At 36.5% G+C, this 8,616-nt stretch overlaps 1 long non-coding RNA gene across 2 annotated transcripts in view; it reads right to left on the reverse strand.

Moving 5' to 3' along the window:
- The window catches only part of LOC138356771 (uncharacterized), a 149,900-nt gene extending 141,803 nt beyond the window's left edge, over positions 1–8,097 (reverse strand). For both annotated transcript variants that reach the window (XR_011224645.1, XR_011224643.1), the window contains exons 1-3: positions 8,002–8,097; positions 7,005–7,082; positions 3,846–3,952 (exon numbers count right to left, since the gene is read on the reverse strand). This is a non-coding gene — a long non-coding RNA (uncharacterized lncRNA). The remainder of the gene's footprint in view (positions 1–3,845; positions 3,953–7,004; positions 7,083–8,001) is intronic.
- Between the last annotated feature and the right edge of the window lie 519 nt (positions 8,098–8,616).

Here is an 8,616-nt window from a genome sequence, read left to right on the forward strand (position 1 = left end):
GTTGGAACAAGTTAGGTGAGAGGGTGGTGGAGGCCAAAACCATAATCATAATCATCTGTATCAAACCTTATTACAGGTAAAACCAGTAGGCAGTCTACTGTATTTTATCAAACCGTTATTAGTATAATAGATCTCGTAATAATTTTGCAAAAATAATGGCATTTACTATTTTTAAAAGATTATTAGCAAATTTACAGAAATGGTGCATTCGGAAGACAAAACCGTGGTAGACATGGTTGGAACAAGTTAGGTGAGAGGGTGGTGGAGGCCAAAACCATAATCATAATCATCTGTATCAAACCTTATTACAGGTAAAACCAGTAGGCAGTCTACTGTATTTTATCAAACCGTTATTAGTATAATAGATCTCGTAATAATTTTGCAAAAATAATGGCATTTACTATTTTTAAAAGATTATTAGCAAATTTACAGAAATGGTGCATTCGGAAGACAAAACCGTGGTAGACATGGTTGGAACAAGTTAGGTGAGAGGGTGGTGGAGGCCAAAACCATAATCATAATCATCTGTATCAAACCTTATTACAGGTAAAACCAGTAGGCAGTCTACTGTATTTTATCAAACCGTTATTAGTATAATAGATCTCGTAATAATTTTGCAAAAATAATGGCATTTACTATTTTTAAAAGATTATTAGCAAATTTACAGAAATGGTGCATTCGGAAGACAAAACCGTGGTAGACATGGTTGGAACAAGTTAGGTGAGAGGGTGGTGGAGGCCAAAACCATAATCATAATCATCTGTATCAAACCTTATTACAGGTAAAACCAGTAGGCAGTCTACTGTATTTTATCAAACCGTTATTAGTATAATAGATCTCGTAATAATTTTGCAAAAATAATGGCATTTACTATTTTTAAAAGATTATTAGCAAATTTACAGAAATGGTGCATTCGGAAGACAAAACCGTGGTAGACATGGTTGGAACAAGTTAGGTGAGAGGGTGGTGGAGGCCAAAACCATAATCATAATCATCTGTATCAAACCTTATTACAGGTAAAACCAGTAGGCAGTCTACTGTATTTTATCAAACCGTTATTAGTATAATAGATCTCGTAATAATTTTGCAAAAATAATGGCATTTACTATTTTTAAAAGATTATTAGCAAATTTACAGAAATGGTGCATTCGGAAGACAAAACCGGGGTAGACATGGTTGGAACAAGTTAGGTGAGAGGGTGGTGGAGGCCAAAACCATAATCATAATCATCTGTATCAAACCTTATTACAGGTAAAACCAGTAGGCAGTCTACTGTATTTTATCAAACCGTTATTAGTATAATAGATCTCGTAATAATTTTGCAAAAATAATGGCATTTACTATTTTTAAAAGATTATTAGCAAATTTACAGAAATGGTGCATTCGGAAGACAAAACCGTGGTAGACATGGTTGGAACAAGTTAGGTGAGAGGGTGGTGGAGGCCAAAACCATAATCATAATCATCTGTATCAAACCTTATTACAGGTAAAACCAGTAGGCAGTCTACTGTATTTTATCAAACCGTTATTAGTATAATAGATCTCGTAATAATTTTGCAAAAATAATGGCATTTACTATTTTTAAAAGATTATTAGCAAATTTACAGAAATGGTGCATTCGGAAGACAAAACCGTGGTAGACATGGTTGGAACAAGTTAGGTGAGAGGGTGGTGGAGGCCAAAACCATAATCATAATCATCTGTATCAAACCTTATTACAGGTAAAACCAGTAGGCAGTCTACTGTATTTTATCAAACCGTTATTAGTATAATAGATCTCGTAATAATTTTGCAAAAATAATGGCATTTACTATTTTTAAAAGATTATTAGCAAATTTACAGAAATGGTGCATTCGGAAGACAAAACCGTGGTAGACATGTTTGGAACAAGTTAGATGAGAGGGTGGTGGAGGCCAAAACCATAATCATAATCATCTGTATCAAACCTTATTACAGGTAAAACCAGTAGGCAGTCTACTGTATTTTATCAAACCGTTATTAGTATAATAGATCTCGTAATAATTTTGCAAAAATAATGGCATTTACTATTTTTAAAAGATTATTAGCAAATTTACAGAAATGGTGCATTCGGAAGACAAAACCGTGGTAGACATGGTTGGAACAAGTTAGGTGAGAGGGTGGTGGAGGCCAAAACCATAATCATAATCATCTGTATCAAACCTTATTACAGGTAAAACCAGTAGGCAGTCTACTGTATTTTATCAAACCGTTATTAGTATAATAGATCTCGTAATAATTTTGCAAAAATAATGGCATTTACTATTTTTAAAAGATTATTAGCAAATTTACAGAAATGGTGCATTCGGAAGACAAAACCGTGGTAGACATGGTTGGAACAAGTTAGGTGAGAGGGTGGTGGAGGCCAAAACCATAATCATAATCATCTGTATCAAACCTTATTACAGGTAAAACCAGTAGGCAGTCTACTGTATTTTATCAAACCGTTATTAGTATAATAGATCTCGTAATAATTTTGCAAAAATAATGGCATTTACTATTTTTAAAAGATTATTAGCAAATTTACAGAAATGGTGCATTCGGAAGACAAAACCGTGGTAGACATGGTTGGAACAAGTTAGGTGAGAGGGTGGTGGAGGCCAAAACCATAATCATAATCATCTGTATCAAACCTTATTACAGGTAAAACCAGTAGGCAGTCTACTGTATTTTATCAAACCGTTATTAGTATAATAGATCTCGTAATAATTTTGCAAAAATAATGGCATTTACTATTTTTAAAAGATTATTAGCAAATTTACAGAAATGGTGCATTCGGAAGACAAAACCGGGGTAGACATGGTTGGAACAAGTTAGGTGAGAGGGTGGTGGAGGCCAAAACCATAATCATAATCATCTGTATCAAACCTTATTACAGGTAAAACCAGTAGGCAGTCTACTGTATTTTATCAAACCGTTATTAGTATAATAGATCTCGTAATAATTTTGCAAAAATAATGGCATTTACTATTTTTAAAAGATTATTAGCAAATTTACAGAAATGGTGCATTCGGAAGACAAAACCGTGGTAGACATGGTTGGAACAAGTTAGGTGAGAGGGTGGTGGAGGCCAAAACCATAATCATAATCATCTGTATCAAACCTTATTACAGGTAAAACCAGTAGGCAGTCTACTGTATTTTATCAAACCGTTATTAGTATAATAGATCTCGTAATAATTTTGCAAAAATAATGGCATTTACTATTTTTAAAAGATTATTAGCAAATTTACAGAAATGGTGCATTCGGAAGACAAAACCGTGGTAGACATGGTTGGAACAAGTTAGGTGAGAGGGTGGTGGAGGCCAAAACCATAATCATAATCATCTGTATCAAACCTTATTACAGGTAAAACCAGTAGGCAGTCTTCTGTATTTTATCAAACCGTTATTAGTATAATAGATCTCGTAATAATTTTGCAAAAATAATGGCATTTACTATTTTTAAAAGATTATTAGCAAATTTACAGAAATGGTGCATTCGGAAGACAAAACCAATTTTTCACTTTTGACAACTGAGCACCTGCTACATCCAGATTCTAGGGAGGAAAGGAAGGACGATCTTACTGGATCCCATAGCCTCTCCGAGGCACAAACCAGGCTTTTACATAACCCCCCCCCCCCCTGCACCCGAGCTTTTTAAAATAGTAAATGCCATTATTTTTGCAAAATTATTACGAGATCTATTATACTAATAACGGTAAATAAATAATAAATAGTAAATAAATCAAAATCAGTTACATTATTTTATCTTATTCATAGCATAAATGTTCTCGAAGATTACTAAAAAGAAATTGAATTAGACTACAGCAAATTGGCAAACTTTACCTTGTATCTGTTTCCACCGAGTTTGTTTGGGGCGTTCTTCAACATATCAGCAATACTTGTCTCAACATCTCTTTCAGTTGCATTAGTGTGGGTGTTGATACAGGCTTCTGGAAATTTATAAGAATTAATTAATATATATAATTATAATTCACTTTGCTATTCCCCATTCCACAGTCCTCTCGTCCTTCCCACTTCCCTGTCCCCACATCATCCCCACTATTCCCACTTCCCTGTCCCATCGTCCTCCTTACCATTTTCCCCTCCCCTGTCCTTCTTCCTCCCCCACCATCTCCCATTCACCTGTCCCTTTGTCCTCCCCAGCATTCCCCTGTCCCCACCATCCCCAACTCCCCAGTCCCCTCGTCCTCCCCACCATTACCCTCTCCTCTGTCCCCTCGTCTTCCCCACCATACCCCCCTCTCGTCCTCCCCACCATTCCAAACTACCTCATCCGATGCATTCTATAATGGTCTGATGCTTCCATCAGAAAATTGGGAACATCAAATGATCTGATATTCCCATCACTGAAAAATAAGAACAGCTAAAAAAATGAAATGAAAAAAATAAAAAAATAAACTATACTCATGAAATGAACAGTATGGTAAACAACACAGCTCAATTTCAATGCAATGTCACACAAAATTATTAAATCGAAATGAAAATAAATTGAAATCTATGAAAATTGAAATTATCAATACAATCGGAAATATTGAAATAATATCGCAACATAATATAGTGTGGGTTGCTCTTACGTGCAACAGACGGTGCTGTTTTTCAAAAAAGGCATGGTTTTACCTGTCACAAGTGTGGCATCTATACTTATACTCACGAAATGAACGGTATGGTAAACAACATAGCTCAATTGCAATGCAATGTCACAATAACATTTAATAACAATAATAACAATAACATTTAAATATACTTTAAGATATAATCTAGAAGAAAATAAGAACATTGAAACGGTTCATGAACTCGATTTCAATAAAGGACACTATGGGGAACTTTGAAAAACAGTTAATGAGTATAATTAGACAGACTTGTTGCTAGGCAGAGGAGTAAATAATGAGATATATGGCAAATTTTGCAAAATATACGGCACACAAACATTCATACCCAAACAAAGCAAAATGCTAGGTAAGAACAAAGCAGTTGGCCCGTAGGGGAAAGGAGATACCCACAAGACTGGAATACAAGTCATTAACAAGCACACAAGTACTACACTACACAACAACCGCACTACTACCAGAACTGGACGAATCACTACCAAAACAACACATTGCACATCACTACCAAAACAACACAACACAACACAAGCATTGGCAAAGAATTATAGACCAGTTGCACTAACATCCCACATAATAAAATTATTTGAGAGTGATCAGGAGTCAGATTACTAGTTTTATAGAGACCAATGACCTCCACAATCCAGGCCAACAAGGATTTAGAGCAGTTTCTATGATCGAGCCACTGAGATCTATAAAGAATTCTGATCAAGAAAGAGATCTAGGGGTGGTTTTAGATAGAAAACTATAACCTGAGGATCATATTAAGAACATTCTGCGAGGGGCCTATGCTACACTTTTTAACTTTAGAATTGCTTTTAAATACATAGGTCAAAAAGTTTTAAAAGTTTTAAAAGTTTTTTAAACCTCTCGTGTATCATGAGTGTGTTAAAGCATCAGATGGTGCATTCAGATGATGAATATTACCTAGTTCCTTCATCTGGGAAGAATGAACACATATTGGTGCATTCGGATGATAAAAACTAACTACTGTAGTTTAATTGATCAACAGACTGTATATCATATGCAGACTGTATGTGGATCTGCGGGCCACTCCAAACAACAGCCTGGTGGACCAAGCTCCACCAGGGCTAAAGCACAAAGTGATATAGATGTGATAGAGAAACTAGGTCAAATGGAGGAGTAGGTCTGTATATTAAACAGCACCTGACGTGCACAGAGCTACTAAACTCAATGTGGTGGTAGAGTGGTGGGGGGGGGGGGGGAAACATTGCAGAAAAAAACAAAAATACAATTTGGTCAACAAAACAGCATTGTTTAAAATAGAAGACATGGGTTGTCATTTTGGGGGTAAGGTAGGTTACATTGAGTTAATTAGTTAGTACTTAGTTTTTATCTTAAACTGGTTGGGAGAGGTACAGTGTTGCTGTGCTGGTGAAAGAACACCTAAAGGTAAATTAAATAATGATTGCGAATCCACAAGAAGTTGACATAATATCGCTAGAGATCTGCAATCAGGATGATAAACTTTCCTTAAAGAATTTGACAAACACTTGCTGATAGGACATGAAGTAAATGAAATGTATGTCAAGTTTTGTGAAATATATGATAAAAGCACAACAAAATTTGTACCACAGGAGAGATGCAGAACTAGGAAAAGGGGTTTGTTCAACAGAAATTGCGAGAGGGCCTGAGACCCAAACACACACAAATGGAATCAATATATAGCAAGAGGCCAAACCCCCAAACATACAAGCGATGCAAAGATGCGAGAAACAGCAGCAGCATTAAGGAGAGGGACTTAAGGACCATAAATAAAGTGTGAAAATAAACTCGAGTAAATTTTTTTAACTACTCTCGACAGTGAAGAAAAACAAATATTCAGACGATTTGTGTTAGAATCATTAATCTTACACTTTCGGTCATATTCAACAACACAAATACATACACACACATTCCTGTTGCTGTAGCAAGTGAAGAATTACACACACAGATCACAATAACGTGATGCATCAAATGAACAAATCCACAAGGGCCGTGACGAGGATTCGAACCTGCGTCCGGGAGCATCCCAGACACTGCCTTAATCGACTGAGCTACAACAGGGTAAAAGGGTTGAAACCGAAGTTCTACTGAACTTACTGGATCCCATAGCCTCTCCGAGGCACAAACCAGGCTTTTACACAACCCCCCCCCCCCCTGCACCCGAGCTATGTCAACAGGCCGTTCTCCCTCTTCGCCCTTCCGAATGCACCATATCAGTAAATTTTTTAATAATCTTTTAAAAATAGTAAATGCCACTATTTTTGCAAAATTATTACGAGATCTATTATTCTATAGAATAATGCATATAAATGCATATATGCATATAAATACAAAACATAAATACAAAACAAGTAAATGTAAATAATTTTACCTTGCACCTAGATCCACCAAGCCTGTATGGCGCGCGTTTCAGTACTTCGGAAATCTAGAACTATCTTGAATCTCTAATCTGCAATGAAACAATACATATTATTGCACTTACCAAAACATGGATGAATGTAGAAAATACAGAACTATTAGCTGAATATCAAATAAATGGATTTAATCTATTTCACACAGATAGATATATTACACCGTGTATATTAGGTAATACCTAACATACACGCCTCCACACACACTACATTTGAAATGTAGTCTCAAAAAGACTACATTTCAACAGCAAAGATTACTCCATAAAAAAATAATTAAATTATTGACCAACATGAGAGAGGGTTAGCCAACATGAGGGTTGTGTTGATTGCCTGAAAATATTTAAATTGTGTAATGTATTGAATGGCATTTTTCAAGTTACAACATTTTTTAAATTACTGAACTAGGTTCTAGGCTTTGCTAGGCTTAATTCAATTATTACAGATAAGCCTAACCTAGCCTAGAACCCAGTGGGTTTTCTTCCTATTGGGGAGTGTTGTACATGCCTCGCCTCCACATACACACTAGCACAGCCAGGCCTCGCCTCCACATACACACTAGCACAGCCAGGCCTCGCCTCCACATACACCAGCACTGCCAGGCCTCGCCTCCACATACACACTAGCACAGCCAGGCCTCGCCTCCACATACACACTAGCACAGCCAGGCCTCGCCTCCACATACACCAGCACTGCCAGGCCTCGCCTCCACATACTCACCAGCACAGCCAGGCCTCGCCTCCACATACACCAGCACTGCCAGGCCTCGCCTCGCCTCCACATACACCAGCACTGCCAGGCCTCGCCTCCACATTTAAACCAACCAAGCCCACAAATACGTTAACATGGACCAGCATTACACCGTCTAACATACTCTGTCAGATGTAACAACTAAATTTGTGAATTCAAGACCAAATCTATTGTATAACACAGTGTTAGTACGAGAAAAACATTACTTACATTCGAAGCCGTGTTTTAAAATGGCGGCGGTCTTGTACTGACGCTCCAAACTGTGTGTTCGTTTGCGTATGATGAACGTGTGACAATTTACTACAACAATTATTTAATTATTCTTATTCTTTATTTTAATATTTTTAGGGTACATGAAATTTCAAACTTATTTGCACACAATAATATAATTGCATTGTCATAACCTTTATATATTACGGAAAATACGATGACATGAACGAAGTCAAAGTGAAGTTGAAGTCAAAGTCATTCGCCGAACGTATTAGTCATTTTTTTTCTCCCAAACGATAGGGGTAACAAATCCACAGAGAATATAAGTGTACAGTAAAGTCAATTTTATTCAGGAAAGTACATACATAGTTGATTTACAAACATAATGTTGGATTTATAGATAGAGCTAGTGCATACAATACCTAAAGCCACTATAGTAGGCCTATAGCATTTCAGGCAACCGGGCAGTATATATGGACCCCTTACTCAAATCTCTGAATATGTTAGATATTAAGTCCCTGCACATACTCTCATGTGTATTTTATATATATAAAACGCTGCACTGTAATGTCAATCCTGACCTTAAAAGCTTCCTAGAAGGTTGTAACAGATCCC

Source organism: Procambarus clarkii, chromosome 74, assembly GCF_040958095.1.
Source record: "Procambarus clarkii isolate CNS0578487 chromosome 74, FALCON_Pclarkii_2.0, whole genome shotgun sequence".
In the NCBI taxonomy this organism is placed as follows: domain Eukaryota; kingdom Metazoa; phylum Arthropoda; class Malacostraca; order Decapoda; family Cambaridae; genus Procambarus; species Procambarus clarkii.